Source organism: Zootoca vivipara, chromosome 4 (assembly GCF_963506605.1).
Source record: "Zootoca vivipara chromosome 4, rZooViv1.1, whole genome shotgun sequence".
Classification (NCBI taxonomy): domain Eukaryota; kingdom Metazoa; phylum Chordata; class Lepidosauria; order Squamata; family Lacertidae; genus Zootoca; species Zootoca vivipara.
In genome coordinates this window covers 66,807,913-66,821,234 of record NC_083279.1, presented here as the reverse complement: position 1 = coordinate 66,821,234, position 13,322 = coordinate 66,807,913, and positions in this window count along the sequence as shown.

Genomic DNA, 13,322 nt, shown 5'->3' with positions numbered 1-13,322 from the left:
CTATACACAACGGAAGTTCCCAGCAATCTGTGCTGGTATGTAAACAGACATGTGACACACAACAGTTCCATGTCTGCACTAAAGCTGGAATGGAATTTCCCAACATTCCCAGATATTTTGTTACTGTCATATAATACAAGCATACTCTTTTTAGTGCATTAAGGCAGCCTTGCATTTAGACACTTACTTAGCAGCCATGGTAGGTAGGAAGGGAATGGAATTGCAGATAGGCAGATGGGACGACTAGTGGACAAAGAGTAAATTCCATCTATGTTCTGTGCCACAGAAACCTAGCTGGCTGCTAGAGGAGGGAGACTTCTTTGATCATCCTGGACATGCAGCAGGATGCTGAAGGAGGGGCAGTACTGTCTCTTGCTCCTCTACCATCCCCCAGCAGCCTTGTAACTTCTGTGCATTCATTTACAAGGCTGAATTGGGGCTCATTTAGATACTACGCGGGGATGCGGGTGGCGCTGTGGTCTAAACCACAGAGCCTAGCGCTTGCCGATCAGAAGGCCGGCGGTTTGAATCCCCGCGACGGGGAGCTCCCGTTGCTCGGTCCCAGCTCCTGCCAACCTAGCAGTTTGAAAGCACGTCAAAGTGCAAGTAGATAAATAGGTACCGCTCTGGTGGGAAGGTAAACGGTGTTTCCGTGCGCTGCTCTGGTTCGCCAGAAGTGGCTTCGTCATGCTGGTCACATGACCTGGAAGCTGTACGCCGGCTCCCTCGACTAGTAAAGCGAGATGAGCGCCGCAACCCCAGAGTTGTCCGCAATTGGACCTAATGGTCAGGGGTCCCTTTACCTTTACCTTAGATACTACTCAGCCATGTGGAGACTGTTGGCCATCTGCTGCATGGCACGAGTTTCAGGCCGTTCTAACATTTAAGCCCTGTTCTCGTAACAAATGGGGGGGGGAACCATATAATTCCAGGGTATTTTACAAAAGCGCACAAATAACATTTTGCAGCCATAACATAAAATGTAAATTAAGTACACAGAGACAAATCTAATTACACTGCACAATATATTCATTGCTAAGCTATCTTCCTTTCCAACCCTGTCAGCCAGGAACACTCTGACTATCCTTTCAAGCATAACTAATGGAAGTTATTCCGGTGGAAAGGGCAAAAACAGGGTGCGTCAAGGGGTGGGCAATGCCAGAGTAGATATACCCAGCTCTCTATTGCCACATTGCATCAAAGTGCATCATTTAAAGCACTTTTATATCACTGGAGACATCCATGTGTCCTGGGAACTGAATGAATCCTGGGAACTGCAGTCTGTTTAAGGGTTAGAGTTGTCAGGAGACCCCATTCCCTTCAGGGAGCTACAGTTTTCAGAGTTTTCAATCCCTCTTCCTGGAGAGCTGGTATTCCTGCCTCGCCCCTCCTTGAGGAATGAAGCTGGCTACTGTCATTCGTGTCATGGTGACATATTAAAAAAGACTACTGCCTTACGTTCCACATGGGGCTGACTTGGAAGAGTGCTCAGAAACTTCTACTGGTTCAGAATGTAACTGCCAGAATACAAACAGGAGCTCCCTGCATGCCAGGAATAGGAAGTCATCTAAACATTGCAGTCATCTAGATTGGGCAGACATCTGGACGATGTTGTACTCCCATGGGCGTACCCACCATGGGGCAGGGGTGTGCAGCTGCCCCCCCTAGAAGCAGGGCAGCTAGAGAGGATAGGCAGGGACGCTGCATGCTGTGCTCCACCTCAGCCTACTGCATGTATGCAAATGAGGTGCCGCAGAGCATTGTGGGGCAGCACTTTCTGTGCTGTGCTTGCTGTGACTTGAAAGAGTGTGGGCTGAAGTTAGCCCAGGTCCATGTCCAGGTTTTTTTCAATGGAGGCAGCTGCTGCCTCATTTTAGTCACTGTTGCCATTAAAGGAGCAGGCAAGGCAGGAGTGCAAGTGCATGTGGCTCCGTGTGCTACCTTGTAAATGGCCCCCTTTTCTCTGGGGTGTGTGGATGTTGACCATGCCTCCTGGGGGGATCCTGGCCATGTCATTGCCAGCTAGTCAGTCAGGTGGCTGGGGGATGTGGCTGGGTGTGCGGCTGGTGTGCCCCCCCCCCTAGCTTTTATTCTGGGTACGCCCATGTGTACTCCAACTCGCATCAGCCCCATCTAGTGGTCAGGGAGAGGGCAACCCATAGTCCATACAAAATTTGGAGGGCCACAGGTTCCCTATCCCCACTGACGTACACCCAATATCGTTCCACCTTCATTAGATTCAATTTGTTTTTGAGTCCGTTCCATGTGTTGGTTTGGACTTTTAAAGCCTGAAACAGTCATGACTATGATAAGGACGGCCTTTTCCAATATGCACTTTCCCCAAAACTTAGATTGACATCAGAGGCTTTTCCCCATGTCCCATCCTGTCCCCCGCCCCAAGGGATAGTAGGTGGGTCCAAGACAGCCTTTTCATTTTTTTCTGGGATTTTTTTTATATTCGTTTTACAAATACAACCTGTAAATAAACAAAATAATACAGTGGTACCTTGGGTTAAGAATGTAATTCGTTCCAGAGGTCTGTTCTTAACCTGAAGGAGTTCTTAACCTGAAGGAGTTCTTAACCTGAGGCATGCTTTCACTAATGGGGCCTCCTGCTGCCGCTGCACCACTGGCACACAATTTCTGTTCTTATCCTGGGGCAAGTTCTTAACCTGGAGCAACCACTTCCTGGTTAGTGGAGTTTGTAACCTGAAGCATCTGTAATCTGAAGCGTCTGTAACCCGAGGTACCACTGTACTTACATATCTAAATAAAGAGATTCTCCAAATCTTGGGATTTCCCCCCATCCCCCCATGGAGTCTCAATTTAAACATTACAACTGCATATTCATCCGTACTCCAGAATTTCTATCAAACCATATAATTTTTACACTACAAGTGAATCTAAATCCTGCTCTTGTTTCCATCTGCTTACAGTGGTCACTTAAGTACTGTAACTTATACCCCCCCCCCAATTCTTTAATAAAAAAAAAGTCCCCTTGGTTTCTGACTTTTCTAGTCAATTTTGCCGTTTTGGCATAATCCATCAGCTTGGTTTGCCAATCTTCTCTGGTAGGGACTTCGTCTTCTTTCCATCTCTGGACTAGTAGCATCCATGTGGCTGTTGTTCCACACATAAAAAGTCTCTTCTGGTCCTTTGGTATGTCACTACATGTAATCCTATATAATAAAGTCCCTGTGTCTCTGCGTCCAGTCCCTGTGTCCCTGTGTCCGCGCTAATGCGCATGTGCCCCACGGACACAGGGACTGGACGAAGAGGCGGGACGTACACACGCGTGCGCTCTCTCTCCCCCTCAACCCTCTGCCTCCCGCTTCCCTGCAGCGGCGGACCAAGATGGCAGCATTGGGCTCCGGGGCCGCCGTCGCGGCCCCGGACCCCAATGCTGCCATCTTGGTCCGCCTCCTCCTCCTCCTGACAACCCTACCTGGCCGGTGGGAGGAGCAGCAGGGCTGCGGACTTCCCTCCCTCCCTCTCTGCACTTGGCCGCGGGACACGACGGGAGAGAGATTTTGTTTAATTGCGTTCTCGGCGCGCCCCGTGGCCGAGCGCAGAAAGGGAGGGAAGGTCGCGGCCCCGTCGCACCTCTAGCGCCCATTTTCTTAACGGGCTGAATGAGACTAGTTCCTAATAAAAATGCTTCTGGTTTCATAACAAAAGTTATTTTAAGCTTGCTTTTTCATTTCATTATATATCCTTTCCCAGAAGGCTTTTATTACCTTACAAGTGCACCACATAGGATCAAAAGGCACCTTCTTTTTCTTTACATATCCAGCAAGTATTTGAACTTGTCCTATACATTTTTGCTAACTTAGGAGTTAAATACCGCTGGTCTATCATTTCCCAAGACAGCCTTTTTAGTCACAGTGCCACAGTTGTGGAATGCCAAATTTATAGACCAATATTTCTGTTGCTGTTTTACTAGGCAATCTGCTAATGTGCTTTGCTCTCTTTTGGTTGTTTGGTTTGTTGGTAGTTTTATCATGTTTCATAACCTATCATCATCATCACCACCACCACCACTATAAGCTTTGGTGATCTTTCAAGTAGAAAGGTAGGTTAAAAACCAGACTGGATTGCTGCAGTGCACCCTACATGGGGCTGCCCTTGAAGATGGCTTGGAATCGTCAACTGGTCCAAAGTGCATGATACTCCAGTCTGTGGAGCACAAGACTCAGGATTATGGGTTCAAGCCCCACATTGGGCAAAAGATTACTGCAATGCAGGGGGTTGGACTAGATGACCCCAGTGGTCACTTCCAATTCCACCATCCCATGATTCTGTGAAAATACACTGGCCAGGCTTCCATTTAGAACTCGCAGAACCCCTCTTTTAAAACAGCTGCACTGGTTTCCAGTTTGTTTCCAGGCCCAATTCAAAATGTTTAAAGGCCTGATTGACATAGGCCCCAAATATCTGAAAGACTGCCTCTGATCCTACAGGCCCTCATAGGTGTTAAAATGAGCGGGGGGGGGGGCTTGGTATTTTTACACCTCCCCCATAGGTTTGGGGGTTGATGGCCCGGAGACAGTACATTCTTTATGGCAACCCCTAAACTGGAATTCACTCCCTACAGAGGTGTTTCTGGCACTTTCATAAAAAATTTACAGCCCACCTTATCATCTTAATTGTAATATTTAATATTGTATTGTTAGATTGTTGTAATGGTCCCTGGGATCTCATGGTGACAGGCAGGTAAGAAATATTATTAAATGTTTTGTATAATATATAGATATTGGAATATGGGTCTTTGTCTGACAGCTACTGACTGAAATAATAGAATGAAGCTCTAGAAGGTGGTCTTCTAGAGGTGTGCAACTCATATTAACAAGGAGCAAATTGTATCCCTAAACTGAAGAATTGAACCTAGGCTAGGAAGAAATGGACGAGCGATGTGTTTTGTGGCAGGGGCTAAAAGGTGAGGTATAAATGAATATTTTAAAACATTCCTGTTTACTCATGCATTTGATGGCTGAAAGATACTGTTCCTGGCAACTCTGAGATTACTGTTTTTGGAATGTTCTAAACCAGGGGTCAGCAAACTTTTTCAGCAGGGGGCCGGTCCACTGTCCCTCAGACCTTGTGGGGGGCCGGACTATATTTTGAAAAAATATATGAATGAATTCATATGCCCCACAAATAACCCAGAGATGCATTTTAAATAAAAGGACCACATTCTACTCATGTAAAAACACCAGGCAGTCCCCACAAATAACCCAGAGATGCATTTTAAATAAAAGAACACATTCTACTCATGTAAAAACATGCAGATTCCTGGACCATCCGCGGGCCAGATTTAGAAGGTGATTGGGCCGCATCTGGCCCCCGGGCCTTAGTCTGGGGACCCCTGTTCTAAACTGATTTCAGAATGTTTTGAAATCCGTTCTGTTGTGAATGTTTGCCACCCTGGGCTCCTTTGGGAGGAAGGGTAGGGTACAAATTGAATAAAAGTATGTAAGACATATTATTCATGCCATTCTGCTTCTTGAAGAGGATAACTGTGCCCATATATAGGTTAAGCGGAGAGATACAGATTCAGCATTTGCATTCTGCTGGCACCTTTGTAAAACAAGCTGGCAAAGAGCACAACACAATGCATTTTTCCTCAAGAAGACAATTCCAGTCTGTTGAATGGGCCTTTCTCTCATTCAGCTATGCCTAGAATCACAGCCAAAGCCTTATAAGTATAAATAGACTGCAGAAAATACAATTTGAACAAAGGCAAACGAATTGTACAAAGCTGTAATAGAAGTACAGTTGTTAATTTGTAAAAACAAAAGATAGCAGGAATTGCAGCCTGCCTCAAAGCCGCAGGTCCTAAGGGACGGGGCTTGGTTTTTGTGTTATGAGGGAAAAAATGCTCACTGCACATGCTCCAAAGTTCTCTTGTATTCCACTGCCAAGGTTTATTTTTGGCAATAAGAAACTGGTTTCAGGACTGAGACTAGCTCAGATTAAACCCTGGTAGAAGCCTGATTCAGTGTATACAAGTAACAAAATGTATAATTATCTAGTTTGTGATCTAGGGCATGTGGGAGGTGGCGGCTCTTGCTTCCCTGCTCCCATCCTCAATGGAGGCTTCTTTGCCCCCTGACCCCAAATTAATTATGTTTTCTGCCTGAAAAGTCATGAAGCACTCGGAGATCTCTCCCTCTCTGCGATCAGGGTCCCCTAAAGCGATTCAGCCCAGCTGGCTGTAAAAAGGCCATGAGATGGGAAGGGGAGAGCTTGCAAAGCGGGGGGGGGGGGGGAGATAGCTGATGCTCGACCCAGCTAGCCTCCTCCCAGCAGTGGGAGTCAAAAGGCGCTCATTTGTAGCCAGCAGAAATGGAGCCCAGCTGAGAAGAAGCCAAGGAGACAAGGATTTGGGGGTGGGGGAGTCTCAATTCAGCTCCTGAGATAATGAGTGAATAGACAGGAGAAGGAAGCTGGGTTTGTGTGTCTCTGTGTGTGGCAGCGTTGGACTTGCACTCAGTCACACACAGTGCACAGTCTGTCTATGAGGAGATGACTGTGCAAAGCTTGGTGTACTGCCGGGTCCAGAGAGCTGCAGCTGCAACAGCACACCCACTCATCTCTTTGCTGCCAAGGCAGGCTCTCAGAGCACACCCACTCCCTGCTGCCTAGCACACCCACGCTCGGCTCCGAGCAGCGGCACGTACACACAACCAGTTGCTGGTCGTGCCTCACCGAAGGGTTTGCCACTCAGCAAAGCAGCTGTGCAACAAATGTGCTCATCAAGGGGGGACAGGACTATTAACTAACAGCTGTAGCTCTGTGAGGAAATTAGCAGCATTAGCACTTATTTGCAACATCACAACAGGAGCAAGATAGCAGTTGAAGTTATTTGCATTAGAGCAGGGGCGTTCCAGGGTCGAATCCCCGCACAGCCATCATGCTGTACCTCTTAGCCTACCTCACAGGGTTGTTTGAGGATAAAATGGGTGGGGCAGAGATCTAGGGATGCAGCCATGAGCTCTTTGTAGGAAAATGTGGTATATAAATGCAATCATTTTCAATATTTATTTTTATTTATTTCTTGCATTTAGAGCCCGCCTTTTCTCCAAGGAGGTGCACATAGTTCTTCTCATTTAATCCCCACAACAACCCAGTGAGGTGGGGGAGCACCCGCTGTGGTAGTGCCTTAAAGCGCCATAATGAATGTGATAATGTAAACCCCTATAAATCCTTGAATATGCTTCTAATACAGAAGTCATGGTAACCTGTTGCTTTAAGAAACTGATGATTTTGCAAGATGCCGTCCCCCACTGGGAGAGAAGGATAGCTACTGGTAATACTTAAATCACAAAGATACAGCTCATAAGCTAGAACCTAAGTTGATACATGGTGAAAATGGCTACACGTAACACAGGTTCCCAACATGCATACTAACGCAATGTAACTGATCACAGTGAAAATCAAAGCTTAGTTAGCAATGCTTATTGTGCATGTGTATTAAACATTGTGGGGCGCGGGCGGCGCTGTGGGTTAAACCACTGAGCCTAGGGCTTGCCGATCAGAAGGTTGGCGGTTCGAATCCCCACGACGGGGTAAGCTCCCGTTGCTCGGTCCCAGCTCCTGCCAACCTAGCAGTTCGAAAGCACACCAAAGTCCAAGTAGATAAATAGGTACTGCTACAGCGGGAAGGTAAACGGCGTTTCCGTGTGCTGCTCTGGTTCTCCAGAAGCGGCTTTGTCATGCTGGCCACATGACCTGAAAGCTGTACGCCGGATCCCTCAGCCAATAACACTAGATGAGTGCCGCAATCCCAGAGTAGGTCACAACTGGTCCTAATGGTCAGGGGTCCCTTTACCTTTTTATTAAACATGAAATGGGGTAATGATGTATATGATTGATGGAAATACATCTTGAGGTGAAAGGCAACACGGCCGAAGATAATTCCAGCCTATGCCTAGTGAGCCTGTGGTTCACACATACTCTATACCCTGTCTGTTCCACCACCCCCTAATATACCAACGTGCCTGTTACTGTAGTTTTAGTTACCCCAGGCAGCAAGCAACTGGGAGATTGCATATTTACTAAGCTAAGGGCCCCTGATTGTCCAATTGGATTAAATCAGTTCCAAGGTGCCCACAGATTCCTAAAATAATGCTTATTATAATTCTGTGTGTGCTTTTGAATCTTTCTTTCCAGGGTTACTCAAAGGACCCAGATATAGTGCTGGCAGGTCTCCAGTTCAATGAACAGATGTTTAAGCTAGAGGAACAGGTAAACCAGTTCCTAAGCTTCTTGAAAAGGGGGGAATGTGGCCATTAGAGACCTGCAGCTCATCTTGCACCAAAGAGTTGCCCCATTGTATCAGGAGATATTCTGTCCTAAAGATACCAGGAACAGCCTTACTCCTTATCTTGTTCACCGCATACCAAAATGTATGCATAATACAGAAGAGGCCCACATGCTGCATAAAGGTGCTCAGAGAGTCCTTTGTTTGCTTGCTTAATTGATATGCAATTAACCAGAGTCCTTATATGGAATCACTAGTAGGGCATTATCCCAAATGATTGGAAGGTACTCTATGCAGATAAGGGGAAAGTATATTAGGAAGCCCCCTTCTTTGGGAGGGTGCTCAGTCCCTTTGGATGTTAATCCACTGAGCCTGTCTGCCTGGCCAGCAAAGACAATAAATGTTTCTTTATTCTTCCCATGCAACAGCGTGGTATTTTCCTTTCAGCCTGTTAATTTGCAACACCACCTCATAAAAACCAACATGCTTAAGTCTTAATAATGCAAGAAAGGGTTAAAACAATAGAGTAAGTTGCCCTGCCAGGCTTAACTCACCTTGGGAGTGACTAGGTAGTCAATACTTTGTTCCCCTCTGTCTACCTGAGAAGCACAACACATAAGGAGATCTGAGCAAGTTACTGCAGCTCAGACTGCATGGCTCTTACAAACCTCTCTTGAGGTCCTATGCCAGTAAAATTAAGCAAAGTTAACTGCCTGTGCAGCCGTTTCTGAATGTTGTATGGAAAAGCATATGAATCTGATCTTTGGAGAGTTTGTGAGTAAACCATTTTTAACATACCTGTGGTCTTTTTCTATGCTGGGGAAGAGGGAAACTTCAGGATTCACAAGGGCGTATTTTAAAGGTCTAGACCAGGCATCCCCAAACTGCGGCCCTCCAGATGTTTTGGCCTACAACTCCCATGATCCCTAGCTAACAGGACCAGTGGTCAGGGATGATGGGAATTGTAGTCCAACATCTGGAGGGCCGAAGTTTGGAGATGCCTGGTCTAGACCTATATTTCCACACTTTACTTTGCTGTATGTTTTGTGGTTTTAAATCTCTGCTGAGGCTCTCTCACCAAAGTGTACTTGCCCCAAACTTGGATCTTGGCATCCAGGGAATCCTCCTTTTTTACCTATTTTCCCTTGAACCAACCTGAGATAGCTTAAGCTGAGAGGCAGTGTTGATCTGGAGAAATCCACACTGAAATGCTGAAGAGATTTCACAAGGTTTTTTTTTTAAGGCAACCGCAAATGGTTGAAGAAATGTGGAAAACTGAATCATAGAATCATAGAGTTGGAAGAGACCACAAGGGCCATCCAGTCCAACCCCCTGCCAAGCAGGAAACACCATCAAAGCATTCTTGACATATGGCTGTCAAGCCTCTGCTTAAAGACCTCCAAAGAAGGAGACTCCACCACACTCCTTGGTAGCAAATTCCACTGCCGAACAGCTCTTACTGTCAGGAAGTTCTTCCTAATGTTTAGGTGGAATCTTCTTTCTTGAAGTTTGAATCCATTGCTCCGTGTCCGCTTCTCTGGAGCAGCAGAAAACAACCTTTCTCCCTCCTCTATGTGACATCCTTTTATATATTTGAACATGGCTATCATATCACCCCTTAACCTTCTCTTCTCCAGGCTAAACATACCCAGCTCCCTAAGCCGTTCCTCATAAGGCATCGTTTCCAGGCCTTTGACCATTTTGGTTGCCCTCTTCTGGACACGTTCCAGCTTGTCAGTATCCTTCTTGAACTGTGGTGCCCAGAACTGGACACAGTACTCCAGGTGAGGTCTGACCAGAGCAGAATACAGTGGTACTATTACTTCCCTAGACCTAGATGCTATACTCCTATTGATGCAACTGAATTTATTACTGGAAAAATAAGAATCAGGGAACAAACTGGCACATTCTACGGTACCATGCTTCATTGGGCAATAGATACAGGTCACAATATAGATTTTAACCTCTGGGAAAAACTCTGGAAAAGTGACTTGAAGTTTATAGCATGCTATTCTTTGAAGGAGAACTGCTTGAAAATGATTTATAGATGGCATTTAACTCTGAGCAGGCTGGCTAAGATGTATAAGACTGAATCAGATAAGTGCTGGAGAGGCAAAGAGGTAGGGGGAACATTCTTTCATATGTGGTAGACTTGTAAAAGGGTAAAAGAGTATTGGGAAATGATCCATAATGAATTGAAAAAATGTTTAAAAGTACGCCCCCGCAAAAAAAAACACCCCAATGTTCTTTCTGTTAGGGATAATTCAGATTGAAATTCCCAGGTGTCAAAAAAGGTAATTTATGTATGCCACTACTGCGGCCTGTGTTTTGTTAGCCCCCAAATGGAAAACGAGCAAGATCCCAACCAAAGAAGAATGGCAACTGAAGTTGACAGAATATGTGCAGTTTGCAGACTTAACATATAGAATAAGAGATCAAGAAGAATATACGTTTAGAGAAGATTGGAAAACGTTGATTGAATATATGGGAAATAACCGTGTACAGCTGAAAACGCTGGCAGCATTAAGATGAATTCAGCAGTGTAAATAAGTTTTGATGGGTGCAATAACGGAATACTGAATGGTATAGTTTTTGTAAAATATGCAAGGATTTGTGATATGTAAAATGAATTATGGAAATAGAAGAAGGGAAGTCATTGATATCTTAAGGTTGTGAAAATGAGTACATACAGGAAGGAGTGGCATTCCCATCTACTCCAGTGTTTCACAATTGTAAGAGTTCAAAGTCCTGTTTCCAGAGTGCTTTGCTGAGCTCTCTCAGCAGTGACAGCTTGGTCAGGTGAAACTCACAATAAAATGGGGGGGGGAATTGCCAGGGAGCCAACAGCCCATTAACAATGGCTTGCAGGCTGGGTCTAGTGCACAGGCCAGAGGTTCACTGCCCCAGTTTAAAAGGTTATGTCCTGATTAATGGGTTTACAGGTTTTTGGCACTCTCATTAAGGATATTGATAAATAGCAAGCCATATGTTTAGGAGGAGTTTCTTTTTGTTGGTCCATATGGATAAGCACTGGAAGGACAGATCACTGGAAGGACAGATCGTGAAGCTGAGGCTCCAATACTTTGGCCACCTCATGAGAAGAGAAGACTCCCTGGAAAAGACCCTGATGTTGGGAAAGATGGAGGGCACTAGGAGAAGGGGACGACAGAGGACGAGATGGTTGGACAGTATTCTCGAAGCTACGAACATGAGTTTGACCAAACTGCGGGAGGCAGTGCAAGACAGGAGTGCCTGGCGTGCTATGGTCCATGGGGTCACGAAGAGTCGGACACGACTAAACGACTAAACAACAACAACAACAACAACAACAACAATGGATAAGCATGGAAGACAAAGCTAGCAGCTGCACTTGTTTGTAACTCTAAACTCCAACAACAAGAAGAACTTCTTTTAATAAAGTAATTCTGGTTGCCCATAATATGCAGTGATAATTTGCATGGTTTGTGAGTATGCTTCCAATTTTCAATAACCTATTATCGGCCTAGCTTCCTGTTTCAGTTCGGCACAATGTTTGAAATGTAAGTGCTGTGCCAAACTCTGTTTTCTCAATTCTCAGGGCACTTTAGAACTTCTTTAGTGTTTTTGTTACCATTTTGCTGGGTGTTTGAGTGCTGCTTATTGTGGTAAGTTGGCCAAAGGTGTTTCTTCCCAGTAAACGTTTCTCTGGCACTCTGCAGCCTCCCTGGCTATCTGAAGAAATCCCCATGGGAAGAGTTGTCTCAGGACATCTCCCCTGGGCTTTAATGGAAGCCCAGGTGAAACGGATTAGGCCCAGGATGGAAGATTTATTACACCCTGGATTAGAAAGAGTTAATCCACTTCCAGCTTAACTGACAGCGCATCTTTAGGAGGCGGGACAGTGCCCAGTTTAAAAAGGAAGAAATAAAAGTTTTGGCAGTTGGAAGAGGAAGAGAGGGGGAGTGTGGTGACAAAGAGGGAAGAAGAAGCGTGTGGGGCCAGGATAGTGGTGGTTTAGGTTAGGCTTAGGATAACTTGAAGTTAAAGTCTGACAGAGTTAATGTATAACTGTAACTAAGCTTGTAAACTTATGCATCGTTAAGAAAAGAAAAACCCATGTTCTCAAGAGGAAAAAAAACCATCTTTTTGTACCAAAGAGTATCATCTTGGTTATTCCAGCAGCGTATTAAAACTCACAGAGGTGGAGATTCAGAAAAGGGCAAAACTTACCTAAGGAAAAGGGGATAGTTTGTGTCCTAGAGTCACACAGGAAGGGCAGTATGGTGAAAACCTAGAGTGCCACACAAGTTTGCCAGGGTGATATGGCAGACTGATACAGTGGGGATCTGAGTTGAGGGAGTCCCTGTTCTGTAGGCAAGAGGTTGTTCATTCAAATAGCCCTGAGTGTTTGTGAGATCAGGCCACAAAAGCTGGAATTAGACTCTCTTTACTGAGAAGCCCAGAATTGAGGGGTTTATTTTAAGACGTAAGGAATTGAGTGGGGATTGCTTTACCCCTGTACCCTTTCGTCTCATAATCTATTGGCAACGCCGACGAGGGGGTTCGTCGCATCAGGCACCTGGGAAGGCTGCAGAGAGCAGACTACTATTAAGACGATTTCTGCAATAAAGAAAGGATACTCACAGAAATCCCCGGATCACGTCAAAAGTAATGTAAGCACAAGTAAAACCCCTGCATCTGACCCATGAGAATTTCATAGAAATTTTTGAATGCAATTTCTTTTCTCATTAATTGAAGGAGAATGGGGAGGGAGGAGCACAGGAGAAATACAGTATTAAACACAGCAGTTAATAAGAAAAAAAGCCTGGCTTGATGCCCTCAGAGATTATGTTTAGAACTTCTTCTCAATATTGGCTAATTTTGCTATATACTTATTAGGATTCAGAGCCACACTAGATGATATGTGAAATAAATGAATGCATTTCACATGAATGATCTTTTTAAAAAAACTTAAGTCTCCGCTGAGGTGGGAGGGGAGGAATCGGGATTGGAACAATGACATCTGGGGAGGAGAAATTTAACCCTTTTCTTTCACATCATAGTCCTAGTAAAATTCTCT